General features: G+C 41.0%; 1 protein-coding gene and 1 long non-coding RNA gene across 6 annotated transcripts in view; one reads left to right on the top strand and one right to left on the bottom strand.

Annotated features, from left to right (window-relative positions):
* LOC140497479 (uncharacterized) overlaps nucleotides 1-24,969 on the top strand; it is an 82,558-nt gene that overhangs the window by 52,915 nt on the left and 4,674 nt on the right. The window contains exons 2-4 of one of the 3 annotated variants that reach the window (XR_011964702.1): nucleotides 7,650-11,743; nucleotides 22,923-23,361; nucleotides 24,225-24,443. This is a non-coding gene — a long non-coding RNA (uncharacterized lncRNA). Of the gene's footprint in view, nucleotides 1-7,649; nucleotides 23,362-24,224; nucleotides 24,444-24,969 lie in introns of those variants that run through there. The other 2 variants (XR_011964703.1, XR_011964701.1) reach the window with 2 other exon arrangements.
* HRH1 (histamine receptor H1) overlaps nucleotides 1-24,969 on the bottom strand; it is a 122,935-nt gene that overhangs the window by 45,594 nt on the left and 52,372 nt on the right. The window lies entirely within an intron of this gene.

The following is a 24,969-nucleotide window of genomic DNA, read 5'->3' on the forward strand; positions in this document are numbered from 1 at the left end:
TGAGAAAATTGGTGCTGAGGAAGTCATACAATCATAAGCCCTATCGTTATGTGATGCAGCAAACAGACAAACCAAGAATGTATGTACATACTGATTTAAGAAAACAGGTTTGTCCTCACACATGTAAGAAACTTAGCCCAACTTGAAGGGGAAGGAGACATGATGGGGAGGGAATATGCTCAAATTTGGGGTTCATGTGACAATATTATATACTTCAAGACCAGGCTTGGTTGAGAACAGATAACTGGTGCCAGATGTAGGAGGAGGCATTCCTAATCAGACCCAGATGTGGTAGAAAAGTTCTTGGGGGATTCCTTATTGATATACCAGGAAGTTTCTTTATCAGGACCATAAACTGGTGAAAAGATCTAATGTTAACTAAGGCAACAGCAAAAAGAGGGTTTAAGGCCCCTGAAGCAGGTCGAGAATTCATTTAACCCCAAAGCTGCAAACCTTAGCAGCCTGACGTAGAGTCAACAGTGGGAAAGTATAAACTGTTGGTTTGGCCTGTATGACTTGAAGAGTATAGGAATACATCCTAAAGTAATTCCACATTGCAGTCCTATCATTATAAATATATTCTCAAGCAATACCCATAATAAACAATAACACTAAACAATAATAACATCAGAAATATAAAGTTTACAATTATCACAAGGGGGGAATTATTACAAAATGGCCAAGTTGAGACTGAAATCCTAGTCTTCTGACTCCCAGTCTGGGGCTCCTTCTACTAAATATATCCTAGTTACTTCTCCCAAATGTGAAGTGGTCATTTTTATTCTTTTCCATTTCAGACTTTCCTGATCCATTTAGTGGGACAAGAATGTTCATTCAATCAGCCAGCATTTATTCAGCACTTTTTACGTGTCCTAGGGACTTTGTATACAAAGACAGTCCCTCTCATTCAATCGACAATGTACAAATAAATAAGTACGTAGGACATACATACAGAGTAGATACAAGGTAAATTTAGAAGGGAAGGTACTAGCAGTTGGGGAGCCTGGGTAAGGGCTCCTTCAGAAGGGAGCATTTGAACAGAATTTTGAAGGAAGTCTAGAGTAACTAGAAAGATGGTGGTGACCTGACCAGTAAGAGGAAAATTTAGGAGAAGTGTAGGTGGGAGGGAAGGAGAATGAGTTCAGGTTTTGGATATGTCAAGTTTGAGATGCCTAGGGGGCATTCTGTTGGAAATACCCAATAGGCAGTTGGTGATGTGAGTTTGGAGTTTAGGAGAGAGACTTAAGCTTAAGGTAGCTAAATGGTTCAGCGAATAAAGTGCTGAACCCAAAGTAAGGAAAACCTGAGTTCAAACACATCCTCAAATACTTAATAGCTGTGTGACCCTGGGGAAGTCACTTAACTTCGTTTCTCCATATGTAGATTGGGGATAATAATAGTACCTATCTTTCAATATTGTTGTGAAGACGAAATATTTGTAGATTGCCTTGCAAACCTTAAAACACTATTATTGTTGCTATTATTATATAAAAACTATAAACCTGGGAATTCCTAAGAACTTACATTCTGATTGCTGATATAACCTCTATGCTGATAAACATCAGATAAGTTGAGGAAGAGAGAGGCTCAACTAGAGAAATCAGGAAAGGCTTCCCAGAGTAGGTATAACCTAAATGATCCTTGAAGCTCAGAATTCTAGCAGGTGAGGATGAAGTGGGGCTGCCTAGGCACCGCTGGGGAACAGGAGGACAGTGCTTTCTGTTCTTTCCCTTTCCATCCCAGATTAGCCACTGCTCTTGAGCACAGGGGCACCATGCTCTTGTGGCTCATTCTTTCAGGGCATACCTAAGGGAGCTCCAAGTTCAAATGTTAGGGTTCTGCTTTGGAGTATTATTGGATTTTTCATAAAAAATAAACTGTGAGCTCTTTTTGTATGGCAAAGAGTTGGAAATTGAAGGGGATGTTCATCAAATGGGGAAGGGGTGAATAAGTTGTGGTATATGATTATGATGGAATGCTATTGAATTCCATATAAGAAACGACAAGCAGGATGATTTCAGAAAAAACTGGGAAGACTTACATGAACTGATGCAAAGTGAAGTGAGCAGGACTGGGAAAATATTGTACAAAGTAACAGCAACATTGTAAAGATTATCAACTGTGAAACACTTAGCTCTTCTGGGCAATCCAAGGAGCAGCTAAGTGGTGCAGTGGATAGAGGACCAGTGCAGGAATCAGGAGGACCTGAGTTCAAATCTCACCTCAGACATTTGACACTCACTAGCTGGGTGACCTTGGGCAAATCACTTAACCCCAATTGCCTCATCCTGGGTCATCTCCAGTCATCCTAATGAATATCTGGTCACTGGATTCAGATGACTCTGAAGGAAAAGTGAGGCTGGTGACCTGCACAGCCCTCCCTTACTCAAAACAAAGTCAAGTGCAAGTCATGCCATCATTTCTCTGATGCATGGTCTTCTTCGGCAACAAAGGACAAACATACACACACAATGATCCAAGACAATTCTGGATGACTTATGATGAAAAATACTAGTCACCTTCAGAGAAAGAACTGATGGAGTCTGAATGCAAATTGAAATATACTTTTAAAACCTTCTTTATTATTTTTTTGACTGTGTTTTATTTTGCAACATGACTAATATAGGCATGTGTTTTGACTGACTGCATATATATAATCTATATCAAATTTCTTGCCTTCTTATGCAAGAAGGGAAGTTTTGAAACTCAAAAATTATAAAGTTAAAATTATTTTTACATGTAATTGAAAAAGAAAGAAAATTTTAAAAAATTCTTAAAAAAAGATAAAAAAAACCCAGTAAACTTCGAATCAAGAGCCCTTAGGGAGGTCTTAACCTTACATACTAAAATTGTGGCATCCTAGTGTAGATAATTTGTGAAATACAAAAGCCCTTCTGGCTGATCCTCTATGTGTTCTCTGATCTCAAGTAATGACAAGCTCACAGACAATAGAAACAAACTAATATAAAAAAGAGAATTAGATTTATAAAATACCACCAGCAACAATGAAGCAAAGGAGTACATAGTTGGGTTTTTTCAGATGGAGGCAGAGGACAGAAGAAGAGAAAAATGCTTCTTGGTCACTAAAGCTGAGGAGTAGAGAAGAATCCACTACTAGTCAGTGTCTTCTTCCAATCTGAATGCTGCAGACCCATTTGCCTCCTATGGATGATGATTCTGGTTGCCTCAGGGGGTGTATATGTTTTCTACTTCATTAAACAGTCTCTGCCCTGTTTCTTAGATTCCCCTTCCTTCTAAGAGGTTTTCTGCTGGAGATTCTCCTCCTCCTTTCTCCAAACTTCCTGCCCAGGTAAGGTCTCACCTCCTCTCCATCAAATTCTAAGCAGTTAATTTTCCCCATGGAGCTAGCTAGCTCTTTGGGCCATGGAAGGTTGGAAGTGGGCTTACATGAACCTGGCAGGACAAAGTGTGGAGGCAGAGGATGGACTGTTGAGTGTGGGAAACAGGAAGTAAGCTGATTTGTCTGGGGAAGTCAGAGAAATGAAGGTTTCTCTGAACCCACTGGCTCTAGGGGATAATAATATCAATGCTCTGAACTCACGCAACACCTTTTTTTCTTTCTGAAGAATTCAGAGAACTACTGACTTTTCAGCTTGATTTTCTGTTCTCTACACTGGAGATTGGGGAAAGTTTTTCTAATAAAAATACTATAAGGATTCAGAGTTGGAAGATAACCTTAGAGATCATCTAGTCTAATCCCACAAAGGAGGAAGTCAAAATTAAAACATATGAAGTAAATATTCCACAAGCAATAAGTGATGGAGCCAAGATTTGAAGACAGGCCCTCTGAAGACACAGTGTAGCACACTTTCCATTATACCAAACTGCCTTGCTTTAGAGTTACGAAGCTGTGAGTGATGAAGGCTTTGTGTTTCCCTCATAGCTCTTCTAGGCACGTTATCATCTCTCTGTCACAGTTTCTGTCTCTATCTCTCTTTCTCTGTGTCTGTCTCTCTCTTTTAGTGCTACCACAGATCAGAATACCTGAACTGGTGTGATTCACCAACTTCAACCTCCTCCAGTAGCGTAGATTACAATTGTGTGCCACCATGTTTAGCCATTCCCTGTATATTTCATCAGTATCATCATAAGTCTTCTGTTTCTAGCCCTTTTGTCAGAGTGGGGCAAGATTAATCTTTATAGAATATGTTTGTTTACAGCAGTTCACTGTTTAAAAACATTCAGTGGTATTAAGTCCAAAATTCTTAACCTTCCATTTGAGGTTCATCCAGTCTTTCCTACATCGTGACAAACTACTCCCCTATATAAATCAGTCAATCAATCAATATTTATCAAATATCTACTATGTGCCAGGCACCATGCCAAGGTCTGAGGATGCAAAGAAAAGTTCAGACATGCTGGTTGATTCAACCCCCAGACACATTTCTGGTTTTCATTTACACAGTTTTTCTTGTCTAGAATATCCTCCATCATCCTTTTCAGTTATCTCCCATCCTTCAAAGCCCAAATAAGGCACTCTTTTTTTAAGGAAATCTTAACCAATAACCCCAGGTCATGTGATCTATTTTCATCCTCTGACCTCCTATGGAAGGTCTTTGACACTTAACATGTTCTGCCTTGTACACCTCACTCTCACCTCCACTCTCTGTGGATTGCAATTTCTCTTTAGCTGCTGCACTGCCACCCTGAAAATCTCTGCCTATTGGTGACTCCCTCCTTGAAGCTACCATTTTGGGAAGGACCTTAACCATACTTCACCTTACTCTCATCTTGACTCTGTGGACTTTACCTCCTCCTTCTCTACCATATTGCTCTCAGGGGGGTACCTTTCTTTTTCCCACCATCTTTCCAGCACTCAAATGTATTATTTTTTCCCATTATGTATGTCCCAGAATGTAAGTTCCTTGAGGTCAGGGACTGCCTTGATTACTTATATTTGTATCCCCAGAATTTAGCACAGTGTCTGGCACACATGGTAAGTGCTTAATGAATATTCTATCTATTCATCCATCTATGTATCATATATCTCTCTATCTCTCTAATCCACCAAACATCCATGTATCATCTGTCTATGTTTCTTCTATTTATCATCTATCCATCCGTCTGTCTGTCTGTCTATCTAAAAGTGTATCATCTATCTGTCAAGTAGTCAGTTAGCTAACATCCTTAGTCAGATTACAAATTTCTTGAGAGTAAAGTCTAAGGCTTATACTTTCTGTGACCTCCATGGTGCTAAATAAATAGCAGATGTTCAGCAAATGCTTGTTTGTTATCATGAGCACCAGTAATAACAATTCTCATTTGCTCAGGGCTTTAAGGACTATAAAGCCCCTTTCCAGTAAGCAGTGTTATGAAGTAGATAGTACAAACATAATCCTCACTTTATGGATGAGAAACTGCTTAGAGACATTAAATACTTGCCCATGGTCATCCACATAAAAAATGACAGAGCATGGATTTGAACCTGGTTCACCTAATTCCAGGTTCACTACTTTTCTCACTATATCATGGTAATCAGGAAAAGGGTCTTTCCCCTTTGATTTGGGATAATGCAACAGGCCTGATATCACAAAGGAAAAAACCAGAGATTCAAATTAATTTGCCTCCAAATCCCCCAATTCCCTCAATCATTAAGCTAGGACTGGAAATCAAGTCCCCTGAACCATAGGTCAACTCTCCTATCATCACTACACCATGTAGATTCACTCCAGGCACAACTATTCAATCAACTATTTTTCAGTCTGATCATTTTGAAGGATATCTTAATGAATGGATCACTGTATAATCCTCAGAAATTGGTTGATTAGTCAAATGGGATTAAGACAAACAAATATCCCCAAGAAACATTTCTCCGTGGGTTGTCCTTCCTACCTGAACCCAACCAGAGTCTTCCAGGCTGTTCTTTTCCATGTCACCCAAGGTTATCAGTGACTTCGTTACTATGTATGAGCAGCACCTAGCTACCTGAGAAGGAAGCTTTGTGTGAAGAGTCAGTGACTGTTGAGCATTAAGTAGAATGAGTCCTGAAAGATTAGACTGGGACTCAGCCAGAGGAACATCGAGTTAATTAGATTTGCTGAGGCACCAACTGGAGTACAAATGCTTCAGGACCTTACAGTATGATGCAAAGAATAACACACAGACACAAACACACACACATACACACACACTTAATCACTCATACACACTGCTACCACATAATAGAATTCCTTGATGATGTCAGTGATGTCATCATCATTCTAACAAGCTAGATGACACAGTCCATAGACTGCCAGACTTGGAGTTAGAAAGATCTGAATTCAAATCCTGCCTTAGACACTTAGACCCTGTGTAAGTAATTTCTCAGTCCTAGTTTTCTCATCTGTAAAATGATGATAATCATAACATCTTCCTCACAGAGCTGGGGGATCAACCAAGATGATCCTTAAAAAGGTATTGCAATGTGAGCTCTTATTATAAGTTGTTATTGATTCTATCACTTCTTGACCATCTGGGTCTCCTAAATTTATATCTGGTTCTATCATTGGTTCTGTCAAGACATTGGACATAGGATCCTAGAACAAAAGGATGTTAAGTTAAAATGGACCTGAGAACATGAGCTTGGAAGGTTACAGCTGGAAGGGACCTTAAGATGCAGAATATCACAGCTGAAAGGATCTTTGAACATAACATCTAGAATGCTAGTGCCAGAGGAGGCTGTAGAGACTATCCATTGCCTCGTTTTATAGGTGAAGAAACAGAGGTCCAGAGACAGCAATGCTTTCCTTTCCCTGCCTACTTGTTACTTGGATCATGAATATCCAGTGCTGCTGGCATCTTGCTCCAGGGATGGGAACTGGTAATAGCATACTGGCATAGCTGGTAAATTTCTGACTAGGCTGATCTGGATCCTTGAGAGCAGGGACTGTCTTTTGCTTCTTTTTATATCCTTGGTGCTAAGCACAGTGCCTGGAACACAATAGGTACTTAATAAATATTGATTGCAGGGCATCCAGGTGGTGCAATGAATAGAGTATCGACCCTGGAGTCAGGAGGACCTGAGTTCAAGTATGGCCTCAGACTTACTAGCTGTGTGACCTTGGACAAGTCATTTAATTCTGATTGCCTCACCTGCCCCCTCCAAAAATAAAATAAAAAAAATATATTGATTGTTACCCATAATGATGATGATGCTTCCCATTCTGGCATGACTCAAGCTTAAAGAAGAGAAAAATTGGAAGAGGAGGAAGAAGAAGAAGAAGTTAGGAAGATAAAAAAGGGAACTGAGTAAATTGTGTCTGTCAAGGTACTCAGTGGGGTGGGTATTGTAGGGTCATTGCATCATGTTGCTGTTCTGTCATTTCAACTATGTCCAACTCTTTGTGACTTCATTTGAGATTTTCTTGGCAAAGTTACTAGATCTCTAGTTCTGATTTAACCCAACAAAGTATTATTTCTGGTACTGGCAATGGATGAACACTGAGTTACAACTTGACCACTGTGGTACCTATTACCAACAGCACCAAACCTGCTGTTTGCAGTCAGATTTTGTATACAACTATAATTTTATATTTTATGAGAATGTTGGGGGTGGAGCCAAGATGGCGAAGTGGAAAGAAGCACATACACTAGCTCTTCCCCCACAGCCCATAAAATACCTGTAAAGAAAGCCTCTCAATAAATTCTAGAGCAGCAGAAGCCAGAGAACAATGGAGTGGAGGAGATTTCCAGCCCAGGGTGACCTGGAAAGTCGATGGGAAAGATCTGTGGCACTGGATGGAGCAGAGCGCTGCCCAACCTTGGCCACTGGGAGCTGAGAGGAGCAGGATTGGAGCAGGCCTTGAGGGCGGAATCCCCAGCAGCAGTGGAGGCTCACAGATCCCTCAACCCACAAATGCCAGAGGCAGCCTCAAAGGTTAGTGAGACAGCTTTTTCACCTCTGTGACAAGGGAGCAGGGTCCTCCCCTAGCCCTGGCTCAGGTGGTGGCAGCAGCGGCAGGCAGTGGCTGCTGTGACAGTGGCTGTGGCAGGCATTGTTGGAGCCTCAGCTTAAAGCCCCTGGGGGAACTAAGCAGTTGATCTGAATCTCCGCCACGAGCCAGGCTGGGGAGTAAAACTCCTCTCCTTTTATTGTGCCATGTTGGAGTTTATGGTGGGAAGTGAAAAGCCCTTAGACTCCCTATCAAAGTGTTACTAGCAGCCTTTGGATATGGTGGCTTCTAGAATCAATTCCAAATAATCCAGGAGTAACTCTGCAAATGCAAGGCAGTTTCCATCAAGGTGTTATCCAATGGCTATCACTAGCTGTGTGACCTTGGGCAAGTCACTTAACCCCAATTGCCTCATCCTGGGTCATCTCCAGTCATCCTGATGAGTATCTGGTTAATATCTTCCTCTGAAGGAGAAGTGAGGCTAGTGACCTGCACAGCCCTCCCTCACTCAAAAACAAACCCAAAACAAAGTCAAGTGCAAGTCATGTCATTATTTCTCTGATGGCATGGTCTTCTTTGGCAATGAAGGATGAACATGCACAAACTTTTTGGGGGTGGGTCAGAAGTCACATTTATTTTGTTACATAGGCATTTGTTTGAACATAATTGTTGGGGAGATTGGAGCATAGTGAGATAATGAAGAATTAGCTCCATAAAAAAAAAAAAAGATACTTAACCAGTAATAAAACAAAATGGGGCAGCTAGATGGCACAGTGGATAGAACACCTTCAAGTAGAATGCAAATTCCTTGAGGGTAGAAACAATGTCACCATTATCAAGATTTACTAATCATCTACTACGTCCTAGGCACTGTGCTAAGCCCTGGGAGGACAAAGAAAGGAGAAAATGAGTCTAATAGAGAAAACAACAAAAAAAAAACTATGTACAAAAGAGTTAAATACAGTGTAAATGGGTGCTTATGTCAACATTCTTTTATCCTTAGTCCTAGCAGAATACCTTGCACATAGTAGGCAGTCAATCAAATCAAATCAATGGACAAGCATTTATTATGGACCTTCTATGTTCCCCTATCCCTCCCCTCTGCCCCCATCCCTGCCAGAGCCCAGCACAATGCCTGGAACATAGAAAGGAGATACAATGATTTTTTTTTAAAAAGAGTCCCTGCCTTCAATCTTACAGTCCAATAGAGGAGAAAATATAAAAATAACTATGCACAGAAAAGTTGTATATAGTGTAACTGGGAGTAGATTTGAAAAAATATTGGCAAATATTGGCAGTAGCAGAGCGTAAAGCAAAGAACATCAGCCCAGGAATCATACTTGTACTACTTACTATTAATTGTCGTTATTCAGACATGTCCAACTGTTTGTGACCCCATTTGGGATTTTCTTGGGAGAGATATCGGAGTGGTTTGACATGTCCTTCTCCAGTCCATTTTCCAGATGAGGAAACTGAGGCCAGCAGGGTTAAGTGACTTGTCCAGAGTCACATAGCTAGTAATTGTGTCAACAAGCTAGTAATGTCAACATTCTTTTATCTTTTGCCCTAGTAGAATACTTGTTCATAGTAGGCAAATCTACTCAGCTCAATGGACAAGTTTTATCATGCACCTTCTATGTTCTAGGCCCTGTACTGGGCTCTGGTGGGGGGTGGGGGTATGGGGCAGGAGATATAATGATTAAAAAAGAGTCTCCGCCTCCTAGGAAATTAATTTCTATCTGGGGAAACTACATGCTTAAATAAGCTTAAATATAAAATGGATGCAAAATCAGGATGTTTTTTGCTAGGGGAAGATGCTAGCATCTGAAGGGATAGGAGAAACCTTGGGGGGACCTACAGGGGAAGTTGGAGGCTCTGTAAGGCGGAGGTAAGAATGGAGTGTATTCAAGACAGGGAAGTATATTCTCATGTAGTCGTCCTCAAACTTTTTGGTTGCAGGACCCCTTTACTGAGGATCCCCACTTACCGTAAGAGCTTTTATTTATGTGGATTATGTCTATCAATATTTACTGCATTAGAAATGAAAATACCTTAGTATTATTATGAAAATGGTTTTGACCTCATGAAGCCCCTGAAAAGGCCTTGGGGACCCCTGAGTATATTTGGACCCTGCTTTGAGAAAGACTGTTCTATGTCCTTACAGCATGGAGGTGAGAGCTGGGCATCACAAATAAGGAAGCGGAAACAGGACAGTGTGTCTATGAAGGGAGAGAGCTCAAGGGGAAAAAACACATGCTCAGCCTGGAAAGAAAGGAGAGAGCCAAACTATGAAGGGCTTCAAATGCCAAATAGACAAGTTGGTATTTGATCCTAGGGGTAAGAGGGAGCCATGGGAGCTTTGTGAGCAGGGGAGTGACTGATCCAAATCTGTGCTTTGATAATATGACTTTGGCAGCTCTGTAGAAGGTAGGACGGAGAAAAGAGAGACTTGAGGGAGGGAAATGCAATAGAAAGTTGTCTCAGTGGTCTGCAAGAGGTCAGGGGTGGTGTGGGCCTGAATGAAGGTTCAGCCACAAGGGTGGCTGCCCAAGTTGGGAGGAGGAGACATCTCATTCTCAGACATGACCCCATGGTTGTGAATGTGGGTGACTAGAAGTATGGTGCTGCCCCTGATAAGAAAAGGGAATTCTGGAAGAGGGATGGCTTTGGGAAGAACATTGATGTAATGAGGTATGCAGCCTATCCATGTCTGGTCATCCTGGGCCACCTACCCTAAGGGCAAAGGGGCAGCAGGGCTTTTACTCACTCGTCACTCTCTCAGAACACAGAGCCCGCTTTCTAGAGGGCATCAGCAGGGACATATGGAGGAAAGGGTTGGGTGGAACTTTCCCAAAGATATCAGTTCAACTGGTGTTGTGGCTGCCTGGGTGGTAATGAGGTTATAACTGCCCTGAGGGTTCTGTGCCTGATTAAGGAGGCCCAGGAGAGGGTGAGGAGGTTGCAACACCTAGGGAGGGGAAGAGTGGGAGAGTACTGACAGATAAGGGTAGATATGGTTGTGTTATAGCCAAGGCTCATGATTGGCTGATGTAACCCATCTTCCCACTCTCAGATTGGCTGATGACACACCCAACTTTGGCTCCTGTTTTGGATATTTCATTCCAGGAAGCAGTAGGGACTGCAGTGCCTTGAATCTGTACACATTTAGACCTGGTAAACGCTTACTAACAAGAAAATTTGAAAATGCAAAAAGCATATAGTTAACTCTTGATTCTATCATTAAACAGATAGATATGATCTTTGTTTCCACACCTAAACAGAGTTTTCTAAAAAATAAACATTTGCTATAAAGTGAGCCATGGTTATTTCCCTCCATCTTCTTCCCCACCTCTATTCCCCACCCTGAGCACTCTCAGAGATCATAAAAAATAAATCATAATTTATTCTCAATCCTCACTTAAAATCTGGCACAGTCTAATGAATTACCTTCGAGCTTGATTAGAGGAGAAAGATCTGGCTTTCTCCCTACACTGTGGGAGGGATACTTCCTGGCCAACAAATGTGGGGGATGGTCCAGGAATTTCTCTGGGGATTGGGCTGGGGTGTTGGATAAGTACACACGACTAAATATGGCAGCACTTAGGGGCACAAAGTAGCTTGTGATAGCTCTTTCCAGGAATTATTCAGCAAACACTATTCCGGAGTGTTTATTGTTTCTATAATATCCACTTGGAGGACTTGGTTTACAAAAGACTGTCCTGAATATTAAAAATGTAACTGGAAGATAGTTGCATTTGAAAAGGAGACATTATTGCTTTTTTTTCTCCAAAGGAAAAAAAGGGGACAGGAAGAAGATTCTTGTTAGAAATGAGGAGCATCCTCACATTGAAGTGAGTATATGAGCAAAACCTCTAGGTTTGAGATCAGGAGGCTTGGTTTTTTATTTCAGCTGGGTGACCTTGAGCTGGCTACTTAACCTCTCTGAGTCTTCTCTGTAAAATGAGGATTGGATCAGATTGGGGTACTTAACTTAGAGTTTATGAAGTTATTAAAAAGCATTTTGATCATTGCATTTCAATAGAACTGGTTTCCTTTGTAATTCTATGTATTTTATTTCATGCATTTAAGAACATTTTTTCTGAGGGGGTCTGTAGGCCTCACTAGACACTCTCAAACTCTCCCTGCCTCCTACCTTTCCTGTGACTATAGAGACTAACACCATCTTCCCAGTCTCTTATCCTGGACTCCTCACTATCTCTCATCCACCACATCCATATCTCTGAGGCTATCTCTCCAATATCCACCTTCTCTCCCCTGACACTGCCCCTATCCTGCTGCAGGCCCTCCTCATTTCGCACAGGTGATAGACTTGCCTACCTCAAGTCTGTCCCCATCTGATCCATCCTGGATTCATTAGATTTTGAGCTAAGGGTAGGGTCTTTCCTTTGCCTCTTTTTGTATCCCTAGCACTTAGCACAGTGCCTGGTACACAGCAGGAACTTCATCAATGTTTATTGACAGATTGATTGTGAATAGGTTGTGAACCCCTAGGCTAGATGATCTCCAAAGGTTCCTTATGGCCCTGAACCCAAGTAATCCTTTGTGTTTCTGATTCAGTTAGTTCTCTCCAAAATGAAAATGTCTTGGGCTCACTGTATACTAACTTTCGTTTTTAAACAATGAACAATTTACCACCTGCTAATTAACCATTCCCAGGTCTTCAGATCTGCATGAGATATATACAGCTCCAGGCCTATCAAAACTGACAAGATTCTCTCTTGTTTGTAATGGACTTCAAGGCTCTTTGTCTTTCCCACCTTCCTAAGCTAGACGCATTTAGGCTTTACTTGTAGAATCTAGGGCTGTTCTGGTCCCTGGATCAGGAAGATACAAAGTTTTCTTCTAGGTCAGTACTTATCAACTCAACTCAGTAAGCACAATGCAGTAGAAAGAACACAAGATTGACAGGAAATCTTAGTTCAGCTCCATTTCTTTCACTAACTAGCTATGCCAACCTTGGGCAAATCTCTTAATCTCTCTGGACCTCAGTTGCCCCATTTCTGAAGGAGGGCATTAACAATGAGGTCAAAGACGGAAAGGAAGGCCCATAAAACATCAAATTGCTCAGCAGCACTTTTTGTAGCACGAAAGTGACAGACCATTGATTAGAGAATGACTGATCCATCAATTAATCAACAATTTAATTTATTAAATACTATGTGCCAGTACTGTGCTATGAACTGGCCATATAAAGATGAAGATAATGAATATCATCATCAAAATTATTCTTTGTCATCAAATAATAAATATGAGAAATTCAGAGGAATGGGAAGATTTGTAGGAACTGACGCAAAGTAAATTGAAACAGGAGAACAGTAAACACGATGGCGATAATAGACAAAGTAAATGAACACTAAAAGAAATTTGGACTTTTGGTCCCTCTTCCTGGCAGATGGTATGTGTGTGGGGCAATTACAGGGGGAAAGTGCTTCATATACCATCTGCGGGAATTCTTGTATCGTTTTTGTTTAATTGACTTTCTTTGATACAAGGAAGGGTTAAATGATGGGGGGAGGTAGAGGAGGAAGGTACAACTAGAAATAACTGATGTAAAAAAGCAGAGGTTATTGGATTTTACATATGATATTTAAAATCCTTTTTAGCTCTAATAACTTGTGAGCTAATAGGTGAATATCATTTTTCCTGTTCTAACCTTGATCTTCCCACCTCTCCACTTACTAGATTCCTGCCTTACAGGTCTATGGGTTGGTGACTGTCTTGCTAATGTCAAGAACCCTGGCTTGGAGTTCTGCCTTAGGCACTAACCAGCTGTGGAATCAGGTGGAATCTCAGAACCTCAGTTTCCTCATCTGTAAAATGGGAATAATAATATTTGTACTTCCTCCCTAACAAGGAGGGAGTGAATGTGAGGAAATAGCTTTGCAAAGCTTAAAGTGCTAGAAAAATGTGAATTATTATTGTTTCAGTTCCTGGGCACCTGTCATTCCTCTGTGACCAAGTTTCTATCTTGTACCCCAATTCACCAACTAGTAGATTTCATTTCCATGTACCTATTGCCAAGCTCCTCTAGAGACCAAATTTCCTTTCCTTGAAACTCATTTTCTCTGCTACTGGATTCCTGCCATTGGCTGCTAAATTTGCCTAGTATCAACTATTTGCTTGAAACTTCTCTGATTTTTTGGCTCTTGGAACTGATTCAGCTCAGATATTTTTACTTTTCATTTCATTTATCCATCTACCAGGGGACTGATTTTCCAGTTTCAGACTCATATTCTGTGGAATAACTCCCCTTGGGCTTTGGTCTTTCTATAAATGAATGAAGCTGAGGTCAGTCCCCCAGACAAATGGGGGATCATGAGAATAGCAGGCAAGCAAGTAGTAGGTGGTATGCCTTCTAACCTGTGAGGCTAGTAATTCTCTGGAGGGTCTATGGCTGAAAGCTGCTGGCGCTCAAGATTGGCCAACAAAGTTCTAAAATCAGATCAGAGACCATCATCGGATGCCATGTTGTGCCTGAAGTTTAATCTTGGATTCTTGGTGTTATAGAACTAGGAGTAACCAGCCCTGGGTCTGACATTTGCAAGTGACTTGCTCTGTCTGAGCCTCTGGGTCTGACTCTGAAACATGAAGTTGTTAGATTAAATTATTTCTAAGGTCCCTTGCAGCTTTGACATTCAGTGACTAAGTGAGAAGGTTTCCCTCAAGCTGTGAGTCTTTTCATGGTGATGCAGTTGAGGTCAGAGAAACTCCAGGAGATGAGAACTATTTGTGTTTTCTCAGAGCAAATGAGGTACTGGGGGAGGTCTCTCTAGCCCTTTCTTTCTGGGGCTTTGCTGGGCTAGACTATTGGGCCAAATGTAATTGTGATGAAACCAGAAGAGATAAATGTTAACAATTTATACTCAGGAAAACAAACAAGCCCAGCTTTTCAGGTATAAGAAGGGGAAATCATGAATGGATGGAAGTTCATCTGAAAATATCTGAGAGTTTTGATATAAGTACTTTGGTGTATATGGAGTCTTTCTTTTCACCACTGACTCCTCTGGGGATACATATGAGACAGGCATTATTAGTCCCATTTTTCAGATCACAGATGAGGAGTCTCAGTGAGATAAGTGACTTATCCAAGGACATAAAGCAAGTGACAGAGATCATATTTCTCAGATCATATATCCTTATTTATTAGATAGAATTGGAATAAATAATCTCTAAGTTCCCTTCCAGCTCTAAATCTTGTCATTCTAAGATTCCTATGATTTTCCTAATTTTATTTCATGAAGTTCCATCCTTCACTTTCCTTTGCTACCCCTGTCCTTCTATATCTGAGTTATCAAGTCTAAGTTTTCAGTTGTACCTCCACAACATCTCTTGCATCTATCTCTATCTCTTCTTCTTCTTCTTCTTCTTCTCCTTTTTCTTCTTCTTCTTCTTCTTCTTCTTCTTCTTCTTCTTCTTCTTCTTCTTCTTCTTCTTCTTCTTCCCCTTCTTTCAATTCAGGAACTACATTCTAGGGGAAGTCTGACTACCTGATCTCACCAGCCAATGATTTTCTTCCCCTCCTAAAATTATATATTCATACAAAAAATATATATACAATATACACATGAGTGTATATACATATATATATGTTTACATTTCTTAAAATTTTGTGCCTCTCACCTGTTCCTCTCCTCTCCTCTCTGAACCCCCTTCCCCAGTGTAATATGAGCTCTGTAAGGGTAGGGATTATTACAGTTTAATTTTTGTATCTCCAGGGACTTGCACTGTGCTTTGTACATAGTTGGCAATTAATACTTGTTTGACTGAATAGTGTATTTAGTAAGGATATGTGTAATCATTAGGTGGTGCAGTGGATAGAATGCCCAGTCTGGAGTCAGGAGGACTCATTTTCATGAGTTAAAATCCAGTCTTAGACACTTACTAGCTGTATGACCCTGGGTAAGTCACTTAACCCTGTTTGTCTCAGTTTCCTCATTTGTAAAATGAGTTGGAGGAGGAAATGGCAAGCCACTCCAGGATCTTTGTCAAGAAAACTCCAAACAGGGTCATGCAGAGTTGGACATGACTGAAAAATGATTAAGCAACAACAGCTGTAATCATATGATTTTTTTGTTGCTGAACATTGTTTTCACTTCCAAAAATACCATTCCGAAAGAGTATCTGTTGACGAGAACATCAGAGCATCAGATGCAGGCTCTGTCTCTCCTCCACCATCAGAACTTACTTAGCCATGAATTGGATCCTGGTAGACATCTATCTGAGGTCATTCTGATCCAAAGGGATGCTGGGATGGAGTGCAGATGACTCATTCAAAGGAAATTCTGACATTCTTTCTATCCTTGTGTGTCTTGCAGAGTTTTGTGTGGACACAGTGTTTCAAGTGCTTTGCTTTGCAGTCCTAAGGGGCTCAGAAGAGCTGCTTTGCCCCTGAATCACAGAATCTTAGAGTTGGAAGGACTCTCAAGAGGTTGTCTAGATCAACCTGTAACCCAAGTCAATGAGCAAATATTTATTTAACAACACTATATGTCAGGTACCATTCTAGGCACTGGGGATACAATTTCAAAGAAACAAACAAAAAATGAGATAGTCTCCACTTTCAAATTACTTATCTTACCAAGTATCCTCTCTAAATGCTTCATTCATCTACTGCTTGAAGATATCCTGGAAGGGAGAACAAACTGCCAGGAAAGTCCATTCTAGGTTTGGACAGTTCCAAATTATTAGGAAGTTTTTCTTTATATTCAGTCTGATTCTGCCACTTCACATCCTCCTCCCATTACTCCTTGTTCCAGTCTATCTGCTTTCCAAAAGCACTTTCAAGTTGTGCTTTGAGACAAACATTAAAACTAAACAAAATGAAGGTATACTTATGATTGAATATCATTGACATTAGAGAGTAAGCAGAATTTTGTTTTTGTTTTTTACTCTTTAATGGAGAACAGCAAATCATCTCTGCATTTCCTCCTACTGGTTTATAAAGTGCTTGAGTGAGGAGAGACAGCTTGGCATTGTGGATACAACTGTAGACTGGGAGTCAAGAAAACCTAGGTTTAAATCCTGCTTGGATGTGCTATTGGAAAAACACTTACTCTCTCTGAATATATTTGCCTAGAAATCCGATCTCTAGAGTATCCACCTCATGGGGTTATCGTGAGAATCCTAGGACATCGTGCTTTGTAAACTGAAAGCAATATTGACATCATTATTGTTCATTTTCAGGGGCACAGAAATATATAATTCTGGGTCATGGAGCCTGGATTTAACTTTAGGCTTTGCCATTAGAGCTGTGTAACCTTGGATAAGATTCTTGCCTTCCTTGGATCTCAGTGTCACCATCTCTCAAATGAGCAGGTTGGATTAATTGGTAGCTAAGGTCCTTGCCAACACTGAAATTCCATGAATCTAAAATCCAACACAGATACACCCAGATTCACAGTCAAGATGAAATATTTTCAAAATAGCTCATGACTTCTATTACTTTCTCTACATCATTTCTTACTATGCAGACCCTAAAGTGAAGTGACTGTTGTTTAACTGACGACAATAATTGTGTTAATGTGAAGAGAGGAGAATAGGGTTTATTCCTGAGATGACTGAGGCCAAGGGACCCTTTCTGTTATCTGAATATTTCAGGTAAAAATGGTTTTTATTGAAATCATCTCTGTGGTTTTCTCAATTCTTCCAAGTCTCCAGCCTATTTCAGCAAGACCTCCTCCTGCCTCCAATTGGGAGGGAGTAATCTCATCATTTTAATTACAATTTCATGAAAATACTTAGGAAAGGAGAAGACAATAAGAAATATTTTTAAAGAACCTACTATGTGTAGAGCACTGTAGTCAACATTGGGGGAGACACAAACTTTGGATAAGGCATAGATAGATAGATACATAGACAGAGAGCTGACCTCTGTGTCAGAAAGACTGAAGATCAAGTATTGCTTTTGATACGTACTGGTGATATGCCTCTTGGCAACTGGCAGAGCCTCAGTTTCCTTATCTGTAAGATGGGCGTATGTATATTAAATGGTTTCTAAGTTCCCTTCCAGTTCTAAATCTATGATCCTTTTATCTTAAATTTGAGAATGTGATCATATTTATTTTACAAAGGAGGAAACTAAGGCACTAGAGGTCAAGTGTCCTATGAAAAAGTTACTTAATGGTTAGTATCTGAGATGTGATTTGAACTACAAATTCATTGATCTTTCCACTATGCCCACAGAGATACAGATACAGGGATAGAATGCCCAGAGTCACCATCCTGTGTTTGTATGATTGTATCTAGATTTCGGACATACTCTTTCTCACAAAGCAAGGTAACATCACTCATACGGAAATTGTGTCCTGCAGAGGTCAAATGATTTGCATAAGGTTATCTGACTGTTCTAATGGACTTCATGGTCTGAATGCCCAAATGACAACTGACTGACTCTTCAGAAGGCAAATGTCTTAAACCAATGTAATTGAGATCAAGGTAATTAAGACCGAAGTGAACAATCCCTGCCTGCATGGAGTTTGTAGTATAGCTGGCAGAGACAACATGTACATAATAAGTAAGGGTACACAAAAGAGATATAATTTGGTGAGAAGAGGTGCCAGTAGGTGGAGGGGATCAGCAAATACCTCATGTAGAACATGGCACTTGAGTTGAGTTGTGAAGGCAAGATGACCAGTGCAAAAGACGAGATGGGAGATGGTAATTTGTGTATGAAGAACAGTTGAATGTCCAGCTTGGTGTAGGAAGGGGAATAATATGCAATACAAATGGGAAGGTAAGTTGGGGCCAGGTGATGGAGTTGTCTATGTGAAGCCACATAGCAGAAGAGATTGTGACTGAAGCTAGGGAGAGATTGTTCATTGTTCATCCTTTGCTCTGAAGAGGATCAATGACGTGAGGAGGTGATGTCTTAACTTGCAAGTGAATTGGATGTAAGTGAACATAGTCAACAGCCTCTTCTTTCCTCCAGAGCCATCTGGGTCCAGTGGCAATACATGGGACAGGATGATGGGAGATGGCCCCGGATTCAGTGGGAGACCCTGGTCTTTTTAAGCTAAGGTCTTTCCCAGGTCTCAGTTCCTCTGAGGCAACACCCATTCAGTGATTAAAGGCTAGGTAAGAATTGAGGCAAAAGATAGCTTGGTTTACTATCTCAAAAAAAATCAATCTGGGAAGGGAAAACGCTCAGGGAGAGAGTTTGGGCAAAGAGGACTTCCTAGAGACTCTCACACCATGTAATACAATACAATACTCTGATACCTCAATACAGCAAATTCTTAAGCACTTATTACATGCAAAGCCCTGTGACCAAACGTGGGGGAAGAGACAAAGTTTAGATAATTCACTGTGGTTGTTCTCATAGAACCAGTAGGGGGAACAAGACGCCAATTCAGCTAACTGTAAAACAAAGTGTTATATAACAGATGCATTAGAAAGTCCCAGAACAAAGTATAGTGCAAGGTCCAAGGGGAAAGTCATTACCTGTTGGGGAAGTCAGGAAAATCTTTCTGAAAAAGGCAATGCTTGACTTAAGCTTTAAAGGTATGGGGAGGATATCAACATTTTAAAAGGCAGAGAGACAAAATAAAAATGGGGTCAAGATATAGTGGAGATGTCAGGATGTGTTTGGGGGGAGAGGGGAGGTTTGGCTGAAGCATCGAATGATTTTGGGAGAGTAATATAAAATTAGAGAGGGAGGGAGGCTCTAGTTTCTGGAGAACCTTGAATACCAGGAAAAAATTGAGTTGGTAGACAAAAGGGAGTTACTGAAGGTTTTTGAGTGGAGGTATAGTATGACCAGACCCATGCATACAGCCTCGATCAGCAAGCATTTATTAAATACCTACTATGTGATAAGCACTAGGGATATGAAGAAAGGTAAAACAGTTTCTAGCTTCAAGGAATTTGCAATCCAATAGGAGGGAACATATGTAAATGATATGCATGTGTGTGTATACACACATACATATATACACACATATATGTATATATATACACACACGCACACATAAATACACACATAAGTTCTCTCTCTCATAAACTGTAAATAATCTCTGAGACAAGTAATTAGCATGAAGGCAGAAAGACTTGCACTAGTTCAGGGAGACCACAGAAGCCCCATAGTAGGGACTTCAGGAATAGAGAAGACAGCACGTCAAGCCCCCACATACTCTAGTGGCAATAACACTTCCTCTTCAAGGCACTACATAGTCTACCGACCATACCGACTGTTCTAAAGGATATTCAATCTTAGATCCCCATATTGCTAGAGCTAGAAGGGACCTTAGCAATCATCTTGTCTGGCATGTCACAGAGGAGAAAACAGGTCCAGAAAGGGAAATGACTCATTTAAGGTCCCCACAGCAAATTCCTGGCAGAGTCTGGATGAACCATGAGTCTCAGATATTATCTTCTGCTTTTGCTCAGTCAGGCAGGAGGACAGACCCCAAAGAAGAATATACACCCCTGCTCCCTCCTTACTTCAGTATGGACCTCTTCAACGTGATTTTTCCAGGCCTTTGGGATCAGAGTCTTTTCCTTATAGACAATTGGACATCAGAGTGAGACAGAAGTTCTCTCAGAGATGCTGAGGAGCCATCATCTCTTTGATGTGGGCATTCTCTCCAATGATTGATACAGATCTCAGCCCATCCATGCTTGTGTGTGAACCCAGTGTGCTGGGGGTGGGCTGTCTAATACTGGAAGAAAAGTGGTATAGTGTTTGAGGGAGAAGTTTAGGGTCATGAAATAACTTGGAAACTTCTCCAAAGCAATCCAGCCAGCTCTCCTCCTTCTGTTTAATTTTGGGCCCAGCTTATAGTCCATTCCAAATCAGACATACAGAGGACTAAATACTTTTGATTTGCTGAAACAATTATGTCGGTGACTTGCCAAGATGTCTGTTTGCCACAGAATGTTCATACAAGTGGTGGTGACCTAATCTGAGGTTATTCAACATCCTTGGCTCTGGGTCCCTTCCCAGTAATGAGCCTCTGGGATTAGATATTTTTGAATACAGATTTCATAGTACTTACAAAAGGCCTGTCAGAACTTTCCAAGAAAGTCCAGAGGGTGGAGAGAAGATGAAATTGCTCTTGTTACTGCAGCCAGCTTCTTGTGGTAGAAAACCACTCAGACTCACAGGATCATAGATTTAGAACTTAACGTCACCTTAGGGAACATTTAATCTCATTCATTTATCTTTTCTGACTTCTGTTTTTATAGAAGAAACAACTGAGGTCCCATGGCAAAAGGACTTGCCCAAAGTCACGCAAGTAGGCTAGAGAAATGACTATCAGAATCTGGATTTTAAATCAAGGTTGCTGACTCCAAATCCAGCATTCTTTCCTATCTTACCCCAAATAGTGCCATTTTCATTCCTGAGTCTATAACCAATGGAATATAAATTCCTTGAGGGCAGGGACTGTCTCAGGACTTTTGTCTTTGTATCTTCAGTACGTAGTGTAATGCTTGGCACATAGTAGGTTCTTAACAGATGGTTGTTGAATTGAATTGAAATGATGCCTTCAATTAGTTGATAGCCTGGGGGGCAGGGAAACTTTTTAGAGCCCAGGATCAGAGATTAAGCAGAGACATTTGAAGGATAGAAAGATGGGGAAAAGGTGGGATGGATAAATACAATACAATATGATAAATATTTATTAAGCACCTGCTAGGTGTCAGATATTGAGCTAAGTGCTGGGTATCCAAATAAGAACAAGAAAGACAGTTCCTATCCTCAAGGAACTTGTCATCGAATAGGGGAAGAAACACACAAAAAGGAAGCTGAAAAGGGGAAAGTGCCAGAGGGGGCATGTTGATAATGAAGTTGAAATCAGGTAGAGAAGCTGGTGGCAAATGAAGAAATGGCTGGAATTTTCAGTCCTCTATGAAGGGGGGCCTTCTGCTCCAATGAGAGGAGCAGAAGCCACTGGAGGGCGTTGATGAGGTACGATGAGTTTCTTGGTGACGAATGCATCACAAGATGCATTCACAAGAACACTCTGCTATGGCACAGAATTCAGTGTTGTGCAGGTGTGTCATCTAAGGAGATTTTATTACTGAAATAAAAGGGGTGGAAGTGTGAGGGAATCTCGTTGTGCACTCCCTATAAAACTGTGAGGACCGAATTAGAGGGAGATACCACTAATACTTGATGTTTAGCCCTGCCAACAATCATGCCCTCTTTCACAAAGACTTCAGGGTTTCCTATAGAGTTCAAGGGCCAGATACATCAATTGAACTGTGATCTCACAAGGAGGGCAATCCTTCCAAAGGTACTGTTGGCAGCCAACCCTCCGCCTTCATGTTCTCTTGCAGATCGCTCAACAATCACAGAATTTTTGAATTGAGAGGGACCTTGGCTACTGAATTAGACAAACTCTATACATATCTATCCCTTGCTATCACTACTGGAGGGCATTTCACTGATAATATCTTTGATACTACTTCTGAGGTACACCTTTTCTTGCCACCTAACTTAGGCTCACCAAGTGAGTCTCTTTGTTGCCTTTTTTGGGAGGTAATGAGGGTTAAGTGACTTGCCCAGGGTCATGCAGCTAGTAAATGTCTGAGGCTGGATTTGAACTCAGGTCTTCCTGACTCCAGAGTCAGTGCTCTATCCACTGTGCCACCTAGCTGCCCCTTCTTCATTGCCTTTGAATCACCTGTAACTTAAGTTCTTCACAGACTGCATCATTTCATGGTTCAGAGCTACATTTGAATCATTAGGAGAATAGTGGTCAGAAGAAAGAACTTTGGAGAGAAGTACTTGATGTCATTTAAAGCACTGCATCATTTCCCAAATGTGCAGCGCCCAACTTTCTCTTAGTCAGTTCTGGGCCTAAGTCATTGTCCATCTACAACTGGTATCTGTCCAAGATATGTACCCTAAGGACTGTCCATCCAACTACCTGGACATCCAACTAGTCTGGACAATTTGCATTCTTTATCGACTTGGACTTATACTTTACTTTAGGACACTCAACCTGGCCAAAGCCAATATAATGTAAGCTCCTTCCATGAACTAATTGTTTCCTTCTTTCTGATTAGCTCCACCATCCAGCAAAGTGCTGAGCATGAAATGGGTGCAGAATAAATGCTTCTGAATTGATTGACCTCTTTGGGGTCATTCAAGATCTCTTTTAGGAGTCTCTGCAAAATACCTTGGCCACATAATAAGAAGATAGAACTCATTGAAAAAAGACCCTGATGTTGGGAAGATTGAAGGTAAAATGAAAAGGGGATACCCAAGGATGAGACTGATAGATAGTATCAAGGAAGCAGTGAACATCAACTTGGACAGACTTCAAGAGATGGTGAAAGATAGAAGGACCTGGTGTCCTTGGTGTCACGAAGAGTCAGACATGACCAAGTGACTGATTTCAGCACCATGCTTATGTGTGATGTGAACTTGTGGCAAACCTCCCTGTTTACATGAAATTCTTCTTCTATTTGGACTCTGAACAGGACATTTCCCATGATCCCTTTGGTGAGTATATATCTCCATGTTTTAAGACCCATTGGGTATTTATAAACAAAGTTTTAAAAAAAGTTTTAAGGAGAAAGAAATGACATGTGAGGCAAGCATTACGATCCTCACTACTATGCATGAGCCAGCCTCAGAATTAGAAAGACAAAGTACCACCTCTGGCACAGGCTGGCTGTGAGACTCTGGAAAGGTCCCTTAACTTTTAGAGTCCCAGGAGCTCTCAGCTAGATTATGTGGCAGGTGCTGATCTACATTGGTAGAAGGAGTTCCCTCCCTATCGCAGTGAAATCATAAATCTTTTCAAGTCTCTGTTCTGCAGTTGGTGTAATGAATCACTCGGAGCACAAAAATATTCAATAACCTCATGGAGAAGTAATTTCCAGAAAGCTTAAAAACAGTTCAGAAAGACAAAAGCTCCTGGCAAGGAGGTTCTCTGGATCTCAGGAGCTCTCCTACAAAGTCCTAAAAGCCGCTTTTATATTTTTCCTTGTTAAAAAGGCCCCAGCCAGGTCCTAGATTAATCTGATTAGTCGAGGAGTTAACTCAAACTGTCCCAGATCTGCATCCAAACTTCCTTTCTTTGTAACAATTTTCACTGGTGTTGTATGTGGGACTAACTCATACCTCTTGCATTTCACCAAAATATGAACCCTAAATATCTAGACTAAAAAAAAAATAATGGACATGCCTATAGCATGCTAAGGTCTCCTCACAACAGCAACGTTCATTTTACAAGTAAAGAAATAGAGGCCCAGAAATGCTATGTGAAGGTCCTGTGTTCACACACGTAGCGAATTTCAGATCTAGTTGTGGAACTCAGCTCTTCTGATCCTAAATAAGGTATTTTTTCCTCTATATTACAGAGACTCTTCATGGGCTTTCTGCACTAAAGCATTCGCTGCTCAGCCTCCACCTCAGAGCCAGGACCCTGGCCAGGAGCCAGGCATCTGCTGTATTTTGGAAAGGAGTCTCTCCTGGGTGGAAATGCACCATATTTACCTGAAATGGTTTGTTAATCATGAATTCAGCTTCCTTCTCTCAGTTAGCAATACTTTCCCTGGAAGTAAACATTGGAAAGAAAACATTAGGAGATGGCATGAATTCTTCCCTACATCTTACAGGTGGTCTGGCCTCTTCTCACAATTATCTAGAGAGTCAATTCAGCTAGGGCCGGGCCCTCAGCAAAGTTGCAAAGTTTGCTAGGGCTCCCCACTCCGTCACAGGTTATCTTTGACTGATTCCCACAGGACCTTGTTTTCTGCTAACTATCGTCTGTGATGTAGAATTACAGGATTAGCTGGAAGGATCCTTTGAAACCATGTAATTCAACCCTTCTTTTCCCACTCTGTTTTGTAAGGACAGAGTCAGTGAGGTTTTTTACTGGTTAAAATATAATACCAAAGGTGGAAAATTTGGGTAGTAACACAGGAATGTGAGCTAAGTGAGTAGAGAACACTGACCTTGTGTCCTTAGCTGGTTGTTCTGGTTCATTGCCTGGTAAATCAGAGAGGCTCTTGGGAAAATCTAACACTAAGTGAGATAGTTTTCTGGGCTAGTGGCCTCTCTTCTCTATCCAGATGTAGGGATGCAAAGGAGAAGATAAGTCTT

Source organism: Notamacropus eugenii, chromosome 3 (genome assembly GCF_028372415.1).
Source record: "Notamacropus eugenii isolate mMacEug1 chromosome 3, mMacEug1.pri_v2, whole genome shotgun sequence".
In the NCBI taxonomy this organism is placed as follows: Eukaryota; Metazoa; Chordata; class Mammalia; order Diprotodontia; family Macropodidae; genus Notamacropus; species Notamacropus eugenii.